Source organism: Hyperolius riggenbachi, chromosome 9 (genome assembly GCF_040937935.1).
Source record: "Hyperolius riggenbachi isolate aHypRig1 chromosome 9, aHypRig1.pri, whole genome shotgun sequence".
NCBI lineage: Eukaryota > Metazoa > Chordata > Amphibia > Anura > Hyperoliidae > Hyperolius > Hyperolius riggenbachi.
This window is the reverse complement of record NC_090654.1, coordinates 68,650,352-68,668,957: the sequence shown is the minus strand read 5'-3', so window position 1 is coordinate 68,668,957 and position 18,606 is coordinate 68,650,352. Positions and strand designations below refer to the sequence as shown.

The following is an 18,606-nucleotide window of genomic DNA, read 5'->3' as shown; positions in this document are numbered from 1 at the left end:
CGATGCTGAGCGATATTATACCTGAGGTCTGTGTATGGGGCCATGCTGAGCGATATTATACCTGAGGTCTGTGTATGGGGCGATGCTGAGCGATATTATACCTGAGGTCTGTGTATGGGGCAATGCTGAACGATATTATACCTGAGGTCTGTGTATGGGGCAATGCTGAACGATATTATACCCGAGGTCTGTGTATGGGGCAATACTGAGCGATATTATACCCGAGGTCTGTGTATGGGGCCATGCTGAGCGATATTATACCTGAGGTCTGTGTATGGGGCAATACTGAGCGATATTATACCTGAGGTCTGTGTATGGGGCAATGCTGAGCGATATTATACCTGAGGTCTGTGTATGGGGCAATACTGAGCGATATTATACCTGAGGTCTGTGTATAGGGCCATGCTGAGCGATATTATACCTGAGGTCTGTGTATGGGGCGATGCTGAGCGATATTATACCTGAGGTCTGTGTATGGGGCAATGCTGAGCGATATTATACCTGAGGTCTGTGTATGGGGCAATACTGAGCGATATTATAACTGAGGTCTGTGTATAGTGCCATGCTGAGCGATATTATACCTGAGGTCTGTGTATGGGGCGATGCTGAGCGATATTATACCTGAGGTCTGTGTATGGGGCGATGCTGAGCGATATTATACCTGAGGTCTGTGTATGGGGCGATGCTGAGCGATATTATACCTGAGGTCTGTGTATAGGGCGATACTGAGCGATATTATACCTGAGGTCTGTGTATGGGGCGATGCTGAGCGATATTATACCTGAGGTCTGTGTATGGGGCGATGCTGAGCGATATTATACCTGAGGTCTGTGTATGGGGTGATGCTGAGCGATATTATACCTGAGGTCTGTGTATGGGGCGATGCTGAGCGATATTATACCTGAGGTCTGTGTATGGGGCGATGCTGAGCGATATTATACCTGAGGTCTGTGTATGGGGCGATGCTGAGCGATATTATACCTGAGGTCTGTGTACGGGGCAATGCTGAGCGATATTATACCTGAGGTCTGTGTACGGGGCAATGCTGAGCGATATTATACCTGAGGTCTGTGTACGGGGCAATGCTGAGCGATATTATACCTGAGGTCTGTGTATGGGGCGATGCTGAGCGATATTATACCTGAGGTCTGTGTATGGGGCGATGCTGAGCGATAATATACCTGAGGTCTGTGTATAGGGCGATACTGAGCGATATATTATACCTGAGGTCTGTGTATGGGGCGATGCTGAGCGATATTATACCTGAGGTCTGTGTATGGGGCGATGCTGAGCGATATTATACCTGAGGTCTGTGTATGGGGCGATGCTGAGCGATATTATACCTGAGGTCTGTGTATGGGGCCATGCTGAGCGATATTATACCTGAGGTCTGTGTATGGGGTGATGCTGAGCGATATTATACCTGAGGTCTCTGTATGGGGCGATGCTGAGCGATATTATACCTGAGGTCTGTGTATGGGGCGATGCTGAGCGATATTATACCTGAGGTCTGTGTATGGGGCGATGCTGAGCGATATTATACCTGAGGTCTCTGTATGGGGCAATACTGAGCGATATTATACCTGAGGTCTGTGTATGGGGCAATGCTGAGCGATATTATACCTGAGGTCTGTGTATGGGGCAATGCTGAGTGATATTATACCTGAGGTCTGTGTATGGGGCAATACTGAGCGATATTATACCTGAGGTCTGTGTATGGGGCAATACTGAGCGATATTATACCTGAGGTCTGTGTATGGGGCAATGCTGAGCGATATTATACCTGAGGTCTGTGTATGGGGCAATACTGAGCGATATTATACCTGAGGTCTGTGTATGGGGCGATGCTGAGCGATATTATACCTGAGGTCTGTGTATGGGGCGATGCTGAGCGATATTATACCTGAGGTCTGTGTATGGGGCGATGCTGAGCGATATTATACCTGAGGTCTGTGTACGGGGCAATGCTGAGCGATATTATACCTGAGGTCTGTGTATGGGGCAATGCTGAGCGATATTATACCTGAGGTCTGTGTATGGGGCGATGCTGAGCGATAATATACCTGAGGTCTGTGTATAGGGCGATACTGAGCGATATATTATACCTGAGGTCTGTGTATAGGGCGATGCTGAGCGATATTATACCTGAGGTCTGTGTATGGGGCGATGCTGAGCGATATTATACCTGAGGTCTGTGTATGGGGCGATGCTGAGCGATATTATACCTGAGGTCTGTGTATGGGGCCATGCTGAGCGATATTATACCTGAGGTCTGTGTATGGGGTGATGCTGAGCGATATTATACCTGAGGTCTCTGTATGGGGCGATGCTGAGCGATATACCTGAGGTCTGTGTATAGGGCGATACTGAGCGATATTATACCTGAAGTCTGTGTATGGGGCGATGCTGAGCGATATTATACCTGAGGTCCCTGTATGGGGCAATACTTAGCGATATTATACCTGAGGTCTGTGTATGGGGCAATGCTGAGCGATTTTATACCTGAGGTCTGTGTATGGGGCAATACTGAGCGATATTATACCTGAGGTCTGTGTATGGGGCAATGCTGAGCGATATTATACCTGAGGTCTGTGTATGGGGCAATACTGAGCGATATTATACCTAAGGTCTGTGTATAGGGCCATGCTGAGCGATATTATACCTGAGGTCTGTGTATGGGGCGATGCTGAGCGATATTATACCTGAGGTCTGTGTATAGGGCCATGCTCAGCGATATTATACCTGAGGTCTGTGTATGGGGCAATACTGAGCGATATTATACCTGAGGTCTGTGTATAGGGCCATGTTGAGCGATATTATACCTGAGGTCTGTGTATGGGGCGATGCTGAGCGATATTATACCTGAGGTCTGTGTATGGGGCAATGCTGAGCGATATTATACCTGAGGTCTGTGTATGGGGCAATACTGAGCGATATTATACCTGAGGTCTGTGTATAGGGCCATGCTGAGCGATATTATACCTGAGGTCTGTGTATGGGGCGATGCTGAGCGATATTATACCTGAGGTCTGTGTATGGGGCGATGCTGAGCGATATTATACCTGAGGTCTGTGTATGGGGCGATGCTGAGCGATATTATACCTGAGGTCTGTGTATGGGGCGATGCTGAGCGATATTATACCTGAGGTCTGTGTATGGGGCGATGCTGAGCGATATTATACCTGAGGTCTGTGTATGGGGCGATGCTGAGCGATATTATACCTGAGGTCTGTGTATGGGGCGATGCTGAGCGATATTATACCTGAGGTCTGTGTATGGGGCGATGCTGAGCGATATTATACCTGAGGTCTGTGTATGGGGCGATGCTGAGCGATATTATACCTGAGGTCTGTGTATGGGGCGATGCTGAGCGATATTATACCTGAGGTCTGTGTATGGGGCGATGCTGAGCGATATTATACCTGAGGTCTGTGTATGGGGTGATGCTGAGCGATATTATACCTGAGGTCTGTGTATGGGGCAATACTGAGCGATATTATACCTGAGGTCTGTGTATGGGGCGATGCTGAGCGATATTATACCTGAGGTCTATGTATGCGGCAATGCTGAACGATATTATACCTGAGGTCTGTGTATGGGGCAATGCTGAACGATATTATACCTGAGGTCTGTGTATGGGGCAATACTGAGCGATATTATACCTGAGGTCTGTGTATGGGGCAATGCTGAGCGATATTATACCTGAGGTCTGTGTATGGGGCAATACTGAGCGATATTATACCTGAGGTCTGTGTATGGGGCGATGCTGAGCGATATTATACCTGAGGTCCGTGTATGGGGCGATGCTGAGCGATATTATACCTGAGGTCTGTGTATGGGGCCATGCTGAGCGATATTATACCTGAGGTCTGTGTATGGGGCGATGCTGAGCGATATTATACCTGAGGTCTGTGTATGGGGCAATACTGAGCGATATTATACCTGAGGTCTGTGTATGGGGCGATGCTGAGCGATATTATACCTGAGGTCTATGTATGCGGCAATGCTGAACGATATTATACCTGAGGTCTGTGTATGGGGCAATGCTGAACGATATTATACCTGAGGTCTGTGTATGGGGCAATACTGAGCGATATTATACCTGAGGTCTGTGTATGGGGCGATGCTGAGCGATATTATACCTGAGGTCTGTGTATGGGGCGATGCTGAGCGATATTATACCTGAGGTCTGTGTATGGGGTGATGCTGAGCGATATTATACCTGAGGTCTGTGTATGGGGCGATGCTGAGCGATATTATACCTGAGGTCTGTGTATGGGGCGATGCTGAGCGATATTATACCTGAGGTCTGTGTATGGGGCGATGCTGAGCGATATTATACCTGAGGTCTGTGTACGGGGCAATGCTGAGCGATATTATACCTGAGGTCTGTGTACGGGGCAATGCTGAGCGATATTATACCTGAGGTCTGTGTACGGGGCAATGCTGAGCGATATTATACCTGAGGTCTGTGTATGGGGCGATGCTGAGCGATATTATACCTGAGGTCTGTGTATGGGGCGATGCTGAGCGATAATATACCTGAGGTCTGTGTATAGGGCGATACTGAGCGATATATTATACCTGAGGTCTGTGTATGGGGCGATGCTGAGCGATATTATACCTGAGGTCTGTGTATGGGGCGATGCTGAGCGATATTATACCTGAGGTCTGTGTATGGGGCGATGCTGAGCGATATTATACCTGAGGTCTGTGTATGGGGCCATGCTGAGCGATATTATACCTGAGGTCTGTGTATGGGGTGATGCTGAGCGATATTATACCTGAGGTCTCTGTATGGGGCGATGCTGAGCGATATTATACCTGAGGTCTGTGTATGGGGCGATGCTGAGCGATATTATACCTGAGGTCTGTGTATGGGGCGATGCTGAGCGATATTATACCTGAGGTCTCTGTATGGGGCAATACTGAGCGATATTATACCTGAGGTCTGTGTATGGGGCAATGCTGAGCGATATTATACCTGAGGTCTGTGTATGGGGCAATGCTGAGTGATATTATACCTGAGGTCTGTGTATGGGGCAATACTGAGCGATATTATACCTGAGGTCTGTGTATGGGGCAATACTGAGCGATATTATACCTGAGGTCTGTGTATGGGGCAATGCTGAGCGATATTATACCTGAGGTCTGTGTATGGGGCAATACTGAGCGATATTATACCTGAGGTCTGTGTATGGGGCGATGCTGAGCGATATTATACCTGAGGTCTGTGTATGGGGCGATGCTGAGCGATATTATACCTGAGGTCTGTGTATGGGGCGATGCTGAGCGATATTATACCTGAGGTCTGTGTACGGGGCAATGCTGAGCGATATTATACCTGAGGTCTGTGTATGGGGCAATGCTGAGCGATATTATACCTGAGGTCTGTGTATGGGGCGATGCTGAGCGATAATATACCTGAGGTCTGTGTATAGGGCGATACTGAGCGATATATTATACCTGAGGTCTGTGTATAGGGCGATGCTGAGCGATATTATACCTGAGGTCTGTGTATGGGGCGATGCTGAGCGATATTATACCTGAGGTCTGTGTATGGGGCGATGCTGAGCGATATTATACCTGAGGTCTGTGTATGGGGCCATGCTGAGCGATATTATACCTGAGGTCTGTGTATGGGGTGATGCTGAGCGATATTATACCTGAGGTCTCTGTATGGGGCGATGCTGAGCGATATACCTGAGGTCTGTGTATAGGGCGATACTGAGCGATATTATACCTGAAGTCTGTGTATGGGGCGATGCTGAGCGATATTATACCTGAGGTCCCTGTATGGGGCAATACTTAGCGATATTATACCTGAGGTCTGTGTATGGGGCAATGCTGAGCGATTTTATACCTGAGGTCTGTGTATGGGGCAATACTGAGCGATATTATACCTGAGGTCTGTGTATGGGGCAATGCTGAGCGATATTATACCTGAGGTCTGTGTATGGGGCAATACTGAGCGATATTATACCTAAGGTCTGTGTATAGGGCCATGCTGAGCGATATTATACCTGAGGTCTGTGTATGGGGCGATGCTGAGCGATATTATACCTGAGGTCTGTGTATAGGGCCATGCTCAGCGATATTATACCTGAGGTCTGTGTATGGGGCAATACTGAGCGATATTATACCTGAGGTCTGTGTATAGGGCCATGTTGAGCGATATTATACCTGAGGTCTGTGTATGGGGCGATGCTGAGCGATATTATACCTGAGGTCTGTGTATGGGGCAATGCTGAGCGATATTATACCTGAGGTCTGTGTATGGGGCAATACTGAGCGATATTATACCTGAGGTCTGTGTATAGGGCCATGCTGAGCGATATTATACCTGAGGTCTGTGTATGGGGCGATGCTGAGCGATATTATACCTGAGGTCTGTGTATGGGGCGATGCTGAGCGATATTATACCTGAGGTCTGTGTATGGGGCGATGCTGAGCGATATTATACCTGAGGTCTGTGTATGGGGCGATACTGAGCGATATTATACCTGAGGTCTGTGTATGGGGCGATGCTGAGCGATATTATACCTGAGGTCTGTGTATGGGGCGATGCTGAGCGATATTATACCTGAGGTCTGTGTATGGGGCGATGCTGAGCGATATTATACCTGAGGTCTGTGTATGGGGCGATGCTGAGCGATATTATACCTGAGGTCTGTGTATGGGGCGATGCTGAGCGATATTATACCTGAGGTCTGTGTATGGGGCGATGCTGAGCGATATTATACCTGAGGTCTGTGTATGGGGCGATGCTGAGCGATATTATACCTGAGGTCTGTGTATGGGGCGATGCTGAGCGATATTATACCTGAGGTCTGTGTATGGGGCGATGCTGAGCGATATTATACCTGAGGTCTGTGTATGGGGTGATGCTGAGCGATATTATACCTGAGGTCTGTGTATGGGGCAATACTGAGCGATATTATACCTGAGGTCTGTGTATGGGGCGATGCTGAGCGATATTATACCTGAGGTCTATGTATGCGGCAATGCTGAACGATATTATACCTGAGGTCTGTGTATGGGGCAATGCTGAACGATATTATACCTGAGGTCTGTGTATGGGGCAATACTGAGCGATATTATACCTGAGGTCTGTGTATGGGGCAATGCTGAGCGATATTATACCTGAGGTCTGTGTATGGGGCAATACTGAGCGATATTATACCTGAGGTCTGTGTATGGGGCGATGCTGAGCGATATTATACCTGAGGTCCGTGTATGGGGCGATGCTGAGCGATATTATACCTGAGGTCTGTGTATGGGGCCATGCTGAGCGATATTATACCTGAGGTCTGTGTATGGGGCGATGCTGAGCGATATTATACCTGAGGTCTGTGTATGGGGCAATACTGAGCGATATTATACCTGAGGTCTGTGTATGGGGCGATGCTGAGCGATATTATACCTGAGGTCTATGTATGCGGCAATGCTGAACGATATTATACCTGAGGTCTGTGTATGGGGCAATGCTGAACGATATTATACCTGAGGTCTGTGTATGGGGCAATACTGAGCGATATTATACCTGAGGTCTGTGTATGGGGCAATACTGAGCGATTTTATACCTGAGGTCTGTGTATAGGGCCATGCTGAGCGATATTATACCTGAGGTCTGTGTATGGGGCGATGCTGAGCGATATTATACCTGAGGTCTGTGTATGGGGCGATGCTGAGCGATATTATACCTGAGGTCTGTGTATGGGGCGATGCTGAGCGATATTATACCTGAGGTCTGTGTATAGGGCGATGCTGAGCGATATTATACCTGAGGTCTGTGTATGGGGCGATGCTCAGCGATATTATACCTGAGATCTGTGTATGGGGCAATACTGAGCGATATTATACCTGAGGTCTGTGTATAGGGCCATGCTGAGCGATATTATACCTGAGGTCTGTGTATGGGGCGATGCTGAGCGATATTATACCTGAGGTCTGTGTATGGGGTGGTGCTGAGCGATATTATACCTGAGGTCTGTGTATGGGGCGGTGCTGAGCGATATTATACCTGAGGTCTGTGTATGGGGCGATGCTGAGCGATATTATACCTGAGGTCTGTGTACGGGGCAATGCTGAGCGATATTATACCTGAGGTCTGTGTACGGGGCAATGCTGAGCGATATTATATCTGAGGTCTGTGTACGGGGCAATGCTGAGCGATATTATACCTGAGGTCTGTGTATGGGGCGATGCTGAGCGATAATATACCTGAGGTCTGTGTATAGGGCGATACTGAGCGATATATTATACCTGAGGTCTGTGTATGGGGCGATGCTGAGCGATATTATACCTGAGGTCTGTGTATGGGGCGATGCTGAGCGATATTATACCTGAGGTCTGTGTATGGGGCGATGCTGAGCGATATTATACCTGAGGTCTGTGTATGGGGCCATGCTGAGCGATATTATACCTGAGGTCTGTGTATGGGGCCATGCTGAGCGATATTATACCTGAGGTCTGTGTATGGGGTGATGCTGAGCGATATTATACCTGAGGTCTCTGTATGGGGCGATGCTGAGCGATATTATACCTGAGGTCTGTGTATAGGGCGATACTGAGCGATATTATACCTGAGGTCTGTGTATGGGGCGATGCTGAGCGATATTATACCTGAGGTCTCTGTATGGGGCAATACTGAGCGATATTATACCTGAGGTCTGTGTATGGGGCAATGCTGAGCGATATTATACCTGAGGTCTGTGTATGGGGCAATACTGAGCGATATTATACCTGAGGTCTGTGTATGGGGCAATACTGAGCGATATTATACCTGAGGTCTGTGTATGGGGCAATACTGAGCGATATTATACCTGAGGTCTGTGTATGGGGCAATGCTGAGCGATATTATACCTGAGGTCTGTGTATGGGGCAATCCTGAGCGATATTATACCTGAGGTCTGTGTATAGGGCCATGCTGAGCGATATTATACCTGAGGTCTGTGTATGGGGCGATGCTGAGCGATATTATACCTGAGGTCTGTGTATGGGGCGATGCTCAGCGATATTATACCTGAGGTCTGTGTATGGGGCAATACTGAGCGATATTATACCTGAGGTCTGTGTATGGGGCAATGCTGAGCGATATTATACCTGAGGTCTGTGTATGGGGCAATACTGAGCGATATTATACCTGAGGTCTGTGTATAGGGCCATGCTGAGCGATATTATACCTGAGGTCTGTGTATGGGGCGATGCTGAGCGATATTATACCTGAGGTCTGTGTATGGGGCAATGCTGAACGATATTATACCTGAGGTCTGTGTATGGGGCAATGCTGAACGATATTATACCTGAGGTCTGTGTATGGGGCAATACTGAGCGATATTATACCTGAGGTCTGTGTATGGGGCAATACTGAGCGATATTATACCTGAGGTCTGTGTATAGGGCCATGCTGAGCGATATTATACCTGAGGTCTGTGTATGGGGCGATGCTGAGCGATATTATACCTGAGGTCTGTGTATGGGGCGATGCTGAGCGATATTATACCTGAGGTCTGTGTATGGGGCGATGCTGAGCGATATTATACCTGAGGTCTGTGTATAGGGCGATGCTGAGCGATATTATACCTGAGGTCTGTGTATGGGGCGATGCTCAGCGATATTATACCTGAGATCTGTGTATGGGGCAATACTGAGCGATATTATACCTGAGGTCTGTGTATAGGGCCATGCTGAGCGATATTATACCTGAGGTCTGTGTATGGGGCGATGCTGAGCGATATTATACCTGAGGTCTGTGTATGGGGCGATGCTGAGCGATATTATACCTGAGGTCTGTGTATGGGGCGGTGCTGAGCGATATTATACCTGAGGTCTGTGTATGGGGCGATGCTGAGCGATATTATACCTGAGGTCTGTGTACGGGGCAATGCTGAGCGATATTATACCTGAGGTCTGTGTACGGGGCAATGCTGAGCGATATTATATCTGAGGTCTGTGTATGGGGCAATGCTGAGCGATATTATACCTGAGGTCTGTGTATGGGGCGATGCTGAGCGATAATATTATACCTGAGGTCTGTGTATGGGGCGATGCTGAGCGATATTATACCTGAGGTCTGTGTATGGGGCGATGCTGAGCGATATTATACCTGAGGTCTGTGTATGGGGCGATGCTGAGCGATATTATACCTGAGGTCTGTGTATGGGGCCATGCTGAGCGATATTATACCTGAGGTCTGTGTATGGGGTGATGCTGAGCGATATTATACCTGAGGTCTCTGTATGGGGCGATGCTGAGCGATATTATACCTGAGGTCTGTGTATAGGGCGATACTGAGCGATATTATACCTGAGGTCTGTGTATGGGGCGATGCTGAGCGATATTATACCTGAGGTCTCTGTATGGGGCAATACTGAGCGATATTATACCTGAGGTCTGTGTATGGGGCAATGCTGAGCGATATTATACCTGAGGTCTGTGTATGGGGCAATACTGAGCGATATTATACCTGAGGTCTGTGTATGGGGCAATACTGAGCGATATTATACCTGAGGTCTGTGTATGGGGCAATACTGAGCGATATTATACCTGAGGTCTGTGTATGGGGCAATGCTGAGCGATATTATACCTGAGGTCTGTGTATGGGGCAATCCTGAGCGATATTATACCTGAGGTCTGTGTATAGGGCCATGCTGAGCGATATTATACCTGAGGTCTGTGTATGGGGCGATGCTGAGCGATATTATACCTGAGGTCTGTGTATGGGGCGATGCTCAGCGATATTATACCTGAGGTCTGTGTATGGGGCAATACTGAGCGATATTATACCTGAGGTCTGTGTATGGGGCAATGCTGAGCGATATTATACCTGAGGTCTGTGTATGGGGCAATACTGAGCGATATTATACCTGAGGTCTGTGTATAGGGCCATGCTGAGCGATATTATACCTGAGGTCTGTGTATGGGGCGATGCTGAGCGATATTATACCTGAGGTCTGTGTATGAGGCGATGCTGATCGGTATTATACCTGAGGTCTGTGTATGGGGCGATGCTGAGCGATATTATACCTGAGGTCTGTGTATGGGGCAATGCTGAGCGATATTATACCTGAGGTCTGTGTATGGGGCAATACTGAGCGATATTATACCTGAGGTCTGTGTATAGGGCCATGCTGAGCGATATTATACCTGAGGTCTGTGTATGGGGCGATGCTGAGCGATATTATACCTGAGGTCTGTGTATGGGGCGATGCTGAGCGATATTATACCTGAGGTCTGTGTATGGGGCGATGCTGAGCGATATTATACCTGAGGTCTGTGTATGGGGCGATACTGAGCGATATTATACCTGAGGTCTGTGTATGGGGCGATGCTGAGCGATATTATACCTGAGGTCTGTGTATGGGGCGATGCTGAGCGATATTATACCTGAGGTCTGTGTATGGGGCGATGCTGAGCGATATTATACCTGAGGTCTGTGTATGGGGCGATGCTGAGCGATATTATACCTGAGGTCTGTGTATGGGGCGATGCTGAGCGATATTATACCTGAGGTCTGTGTATGGGGCGATGCTGAGCGATATTATACCTGAGGTCTGTGTACGGGGCAATGCTGAGCGATATTATACCTGAGGTCTGTGTATGGGGCAATGCTGAGCGATATTATACCTGAGGTCTGTGTATGGGGCAATGCTGAGCGATATTATACCTGAGGTCTGTGTATGGGGCGATGCTGAGCGATAATATACCTGAGGTCTGTGTATAGAGCTATACTGAGCGATATATTATACCTGAGGTCTTTGTATGGGGCGATGCTGAGCAATATTATACCTGAGGTCTGTGTATGGGGCCATGCTGAGCGATATTATACCTGAGGTCTGTGTATGGGGCGATGCTGAGCGATATTATACCTGAGGTCTGTGTATGGGGCCATGCTGAGCGATATTATACCTGAGGTCTGTGTATGGGGTGATGCTGAGCGATATTATACCTGAGGTCTCTGTATGGGGCGATGCTGAGCGATATTATACCTGAGGTCTGTGTATAGGGCGATACTGAGCGATATTATACCTGAGGTCTGTGTATGGGGCGATGCTGAGCGATATTATACCTGAGGTCTGTGTATGGGGCAATGCTGAGCGATATTATACCTGAGGTCTGTGTATGGGGCAATACTGAGCGATATTATACCTGAGGTCTGTGTATGGGGCAATGCTGAGCGATATTATACCTGAGGTCTGTGTATGGGGCAATGCTGAGCGATATTATACCTGAGGTCTGTGTATAGGGCCATGCTGAGCGATATTATACCTGAGGTCTGTGCATGGGGCGATGCTGAGCGATATTATACCTGAGGTCTGTGTATAGGGCCATGCTCAGCGATATTATACCTGAGGTCTGTGTATGGGGCAATACTGAGCGATATTATACCTGAGGTCTGTGTATAGGGCCATGCTGAGCGATATTATACCTGAGGTCTGTGTATGGGGCGATGCTGAGCGATATTATACCTGAGGTCTGTGTATGGGGCAATGCTGAGCGATATTATACCTGAGGTCTGTGTATGGGGCAATACTGAGCGATATTATACCTGAGGTCTGTGTATAGGGCCATGCTGAGCGATATTATACCTGAGGTCTGTGTATGGGGCGATGCTGAGCGATATTATACCTGAGGTCTGTGTATGGGGCGATGCTGAGCGATATTATACCTGAGGTCTGTGTATGGGGCGATGCTGAGCGATATTATACCTGAGGTCTGTGTATAGGGCGATACTGAGCGATATTATACCTGAGGTCTGTGTATGGGGCGATGCTGAGCGATATTATACCTGAGGTCTGTGTATGGGGCGATGCTGAGCGATATTATACCTGAGGTCTGTGTATGGGGTGATGCTGAGCGATATTATACCTGAGGTCTGTGTATGGGGCGATGCTGAGCGATATTATACCTGAGGTCTGTGTATGGGGCGATGCTGAGCGATATTATACCTGAGGTCTGTGTATGGGGCGATGCTGAGCGATATTATACCTGAGGTCTGTGTACGGGGCAATGCTGAGCGATATTATACCTGAGGTCTGTGTATGGGGCAATGCTGAGCGATATTATACCTGAGGTCTGTGTATGGGGCAATGCTGAGCGATAATATACCTGAGGTCTGTGTATAGGGCGATACTGAGCGATATATTATACCTGAGGTCTGTGTATGGGGCGATGCTGAGCGATATTATACCTGAGGTCTGTGTATGGGGCGATGCTGAGCGATATTATATCTGAGGTCTGTGTATGGGGCGATGCTGAGCGATATTATACCTGAGGTCTGTGTATGGGGCCATGCTGAGCGATATTATACCTGAGGTCTGTGTATGGGGTGATGCTGAGCGATATTATACCTGAGGTCTCTGCATGGGGTCATGCTGAGCGATATTATACCTGAGGTCTGTGTATAGGGCGATACTGAGCGATATTATACCTGAGGTCTGTGTATGGGGCGATGCTGAGCGATATTATACCTGAGGACTCTGTATGGGGCGATGCTGAGCGATATTATACCTGAGGTCTGTGTATGGGGCGATGCTGAGCGATATTATACCTGAGGTCTGTGTATGGGGCGATGCTGAGCGATATTATACCTGAGGTCTGTGTATGGGGCAATGCTGAGCGATATTATACCTGAGGTCTGTGTATGGGGCGATGCTGAGCGATATTATACCTGAGGTCTGTGTATAGGGCGATGCTGAGCGATATTATACCTGAGGTCTGTGTATGGGGCGATGCTGAGCGATATTATACCTGAGGTCTGTGTATGGGGCGATGCTGAGCGATATTATACCTGAGGTCTGTGTATGGGGCGATGCTGAGCGATATTATACCTGAGGTCTGTGTATGGGGCCATGCTGAGCGATATTATACCTGAGGTCTGTGTATGGGGTGATGCTGAGCGATATTATACCTGAGGTCTCTGTATGGGGCGATGCTGAGCGATATTATACCTGAGGTCTGTGTATAGGGCGATACTGAGCGATATTATACCTGAGGTCTGTGTATGGGGCGATGCTGAGCGATATTATACCTGAGGTCTGTGTATAGGGAGATACTGAGCGATATTATACCTGAGGTCTGTGTATGGGGTGATGCTGAGCGATATTATACCTGAGGTCTGTGTATGAAGCCATGCTGAGCGATATTATACCTGAGGTCTGTGTATGGGGCAATGCTGAGCGATATTATACCTGAGGTCTGTGTATGGGGTGATGCTCAGCCATATTATGGTGCAGTTTGGGAAGGGGAGGTGGGGAGTTTAGCTGGCAGTGTGTAGGGCTGGCTCATATTCCACAAGGTGGCTGCTATGGCTTCGATATGCTGAAGCTATGTACACACATGCGAGAATTGTCGCCCATAAGAGATCGAGAAACGATCCCTCGGGCAATAATTCGGGGAATGATGTTGTAGCAATGTGCTCTGTTGCTATGGAGGAGGGCAGAGGGGACGACAATCGGCGTATGACGGAGGCGCTTTAATTAGTGGGTGGGGCTAGTAAAAAGCATTGTGAATGGTTGTGCTTGGGCATCGGGGATCGTTAAAAATCCTACCGGACGGAACTGTACTCTTGCCCGAGCAATAGCGATCTGCGGCCTCTGCACACACATAATGATCGTCAGTTGAAACTGAAACAGCGGATAACGACAGACGCATGTGTGTCCCCATTCAACTCTATCCCCGTCTGTTCTCTCCTAAATGCCAGCAGGAGCTGCTTCAGGGTTGGCAGGCACTAGGCCCGGCGGCAGGGCCGGGCCGAGGCAGAGGCTGAAGAGGCTCCAGCCTCAGGGCGCAGTGTAGGAGGGGGTGCACAATTCATTCAGCTGTCATTCCCAATTGTGTTTGAAGCACAAAGAAATAACAAAAGGGCATACATAGCAGTGACTGCAAGCCAGATAACTAGAGATTAAGGTGTTGGGGACGCTGGGGGCCCTGGGGCGCCTCTTAGTCTAATAGCAATTAGTGTGTGATGGCTGGGGTGGGAGGGATGCAGGGGCGCACTTTGCTGTCTCTGCCTTGGGAGCTGAAGGACCTTGTCCCGGCTCTACCCGGCGGTGCGCGTCATTGACTTGTGCGCAATGATGTGTGCTGCCAGGCCTAACGCTTGTGCACTGCTGCTGACCCAGATCAGCTTTTGCTGGCTCCTAGGAGAGAGCAGAGGGGGATGGAAGTGAATGTGGAGGGGGGGGGGGGGGGGGCAGTGGGCATGAGGACTACTCACTGTACCTGCTTCAATTCTGATTGGCCAATTTTACTACTTCCATGCAGTATGAGGTTTGAGGCTTAAGTGCCTCTTTAAAGGACTTACGACGAGGCGAAATTAACCTCCTTGGCGGTCTGATTCTTTCCAGATTTTAGGGTCTAAAAGCGGTGCAATTTTTTTCCACTCTTTCAGACCCTAAAACCTGAAAAAAATCATTCTGGCAGGGACATCTGCAGCAAAAAAAAAAAAAAAAGTACCTTCCTGGGCTCCTGTGCTGCAGTTTTCTCTTTGCCCACAAGATGGCGCTAATATACATATAAACGAACTTCTCTATATTTCTCTAATATAGAGAAGTTTGTTTTCAATATTAGCCCCGCCCCCGATGACGTCACGCTGCCACCACCGCTCTGCTGCTGCCACCACGGCTGCGCTGCTCTAACTGGCTGCCGGGTCCCCGGAAGAATAGCGGGGACATGGGGGATCCCGGCGGCCAGGGAAAGACCCCACACTGCCGGGGAGAGAGGCTGGAGTCCCGCTGCGCAGCGAGATCGCGCACGGGACTCCAAAACTACAGGTAAAGCTCTGCAATGCATACCCCGACCTGAGCTCGGGATCACCGCTAATAGCTTCTTTTTTCTACCCCGAGCTCAGGTCGGGAAAACCGGCAAGGAGGTTAAGAAAAAAAGTTAATCACCTGCCTCATCTTTTAAGGCACGGAGGACGCTGTCCGCACCCTCCGTGCCGATCTGCTGGGTCCCCCCGCTCATTAGCCCCCCGGGCCGGCTGCCGACCCCACGGCCCGGGTCGGGCTCTCCTGCCTCTCGTAAAATGGCCGCTTGCTCTGGCCGCGGCTGCATAGCGTGGATCGGGGGGGATGGCCCTAGAGCTGCGCAGCCGCACTCGCGGCTATGCGGACTGCGCAGCCGCAGCCAGAGCAAGCGGCCATTTTACGAGAGGCAGGAGAGCTCGACCCGGGCCGTGGGGTCGGCAGCCGGCCCGGGGGGCTAATGAGCGGGGAGACCCGGCGGATCGGCACAGAGGGCGCGGACGGCGTCCTCCGTGCCTTAAAAGATGAGGCAGGTGATTAACTTTTTTTCTTAACTTCGCCTCGTAAGTCCTTTAAAGCAGATCTGAGATGAAAAACTAACTATAACAAGTAACTTGTCTATATATCTTATCTAAAGTTTAGAAAGTTTACACAGCATATCTAGCTGCAAACAGCTTCAAACGTTTATGATTATTTATTCCTGTGATACAATGAGGGCAGCCATGTTCTGTTTGTCACATTGTCACAGGCTAAGGGCTGGGGATGCTATCAGCTTGCCTGTGTGTAAATGTAGTCCCCTCTCCTCCTCCATCCTCCCCTCTACCTCTGAAATCAATGTCTAGTAACAACCTCCTCCTCCTCCTGCCCAGACTGAGCTCCCATAAGCCCTTGCTACAGTGCCAAGGCACAATAGGAGCTGTGGGCGAGGCCTGTTTAGTTTTAGGGAATTTAGAGTATTAAAACAAAACAAAGTATTTGGCTTGAGGAATGCCCCATAAACTATATGAAAGGAACACAATTATGCAATGAGTAAAAGTTTATCTCGGATCCACGTTAAGTTTTGGGTAGGTTGGAAAATGAGAAGCACCTTTAAAGACCCTTGATGTGACAGAAAATGAGAGAATGTATCTAGGATCCCGCAACTGAAAATTTAAAATGCAAATAAACTTTTTTATTGTTGATTGTGTCCTCACTTTTATAACAGTCCGGTATAACAGGGAGGTAGAGTGTGTAATATGTAGCTGCTGTAGCCCCCTTCTGGTTACTTATATTTTATTTAGTGACTTCAGATCCAGATAGACATCTGCTGATGGTTGTGTAGCCTTAGGGCTTCTTTCCATTGAAGCGCAGAGCCCAGTGGCTACACGTCACACTCGGCGGATGAGCGGGGCTTGCGACGGGCTAAAGCACCCCGAAATGCAGCAAACCATGAGCGATTCAGCGCTGAATCACCGTGCATGAATGGTAATGGCAGACAGTGCAGTCTATGCACTGTCTGCTGTCCCTGCGATTGCATTTCCATAAGTGTACATAAAAGTGCACTATATGGAAACGAGCCCTTATTTTGTATTTAGTGCCAGTAGAGAGGGTTAGCACACAGCTGACTTCCATGCATCCAGATTTGCTTGCCAATGCTGTCCCTTTCTTCTGTATCAATACAAATGTCTCTCAATTTCTGTTTTTGCCTAGAAAAAGTGTGATCACCTGACCAGTCTCCTCTTCTTCCCCCTACCCTAGACCGCTCCGCAATGTTCATCCCACTGGCATTCTGGGACATACAAATCTGCCATGGCACTCTATGGGGCTCTACATCATTACCTTTGGATGCAGCCCCTGGCTCACCAGAAACAAGATACACTGAGGACAACATTATCTCTGAGAAAAAAAAGGTATGAAAGACCATCTTTGAGTAAAACAAAGCAGAAAAAAATGAATACCTTAAGGCCCCTGTCCCCCTCCCCCCCCCCCCCCCCGCCCACACCGCACAGGTTTACTGGGAGATATCCAGATAGCAACTATCCGGGCATCTCCCGGATCCGGATTTGAGCAGCACTGTTCACATGCACACATCTAAATCCAGAATTGCAGCCTATTGAAATCAATAGGCTGCTTCACAATTTGTGTGCATGAAGAAAAACAGAAGCACTGCTTTTCTTCTTTCTCTGCCTGAAAGAGGTAATATTGTATTATGCAACTAAAGGTGCCCATACATCAGGCTATTTGGCGGTCCATTGACCAACCAATTCGATTATTATCGAATTGGTTGAAAATCAGTGCCGTCAAGTGCAGACCCAATCGATGATACAACCCATTTAAGACCGAAAGTTGGTTGCTCGGGTGTGCGGCGGTATGGCGGCCGATTTTGAAATGAGCACGAAACCCCCGCCGCTGCCGCCTTAATGTATAAATGTGCCCACCTGTGTGTGCATTTATACATTACCTGTCCTGTAGCAGCCTCCTCACGGTGTCTGTAACCTCCGGGTAGCCTCCGTACACGCCACCAGCGCACAGCGTGTAACGCCAGACACTATGCGCCAGTGGCGTGTACAGAGAGCCGCTCGGACGTTACGGACACCGCGCAGAGGCTGCTAGAGGACAGGTAATTCATAAATGCACACACTGGGGGGGCACATTTATACATTAGGAGGGCAGCAGCGGGGCGGACGCGGTGGGCACAGCCGATTCCCTTAAGATTTCATGCTTAAATCGGACGGGAATTGGCCTGCAGTATATGGGCAGCTTTGGTTAACAGACAAATTTATCTAATCAGATTCGATTAGAGTTCAATTTGTCTCTTTGTCGAATCTGCCCATGATCTCCTGATGTATGGGCACCTTAACAGTTTTTCTCCAGTCAG

At 48.7% G+C, this 18,606-nt stretch overlaps 1 long non-coding RNA gene across 1 annotated transcript in view; it reads left to right on the top strand.

The window, feature by feature from the left end:
- LOC137531626 (uncharacterized) overlaps positions 1 to 18,606 on the top strand; it is a 448,676-nt gene that overhangs the window by 293,532 nt on the left and 136,538 nt on the right. Inside the window, exon 3 of the long non-coding RNA XR_011023686.1 lies at positions 17,487 to 17,638. This is a non-coding gene — a long non-coding RNA (uncharacterized lncRNA). The remainder of the gene's footprint in view (positions 1 to 17,486; positions 17,639 to 18,606) is intronic.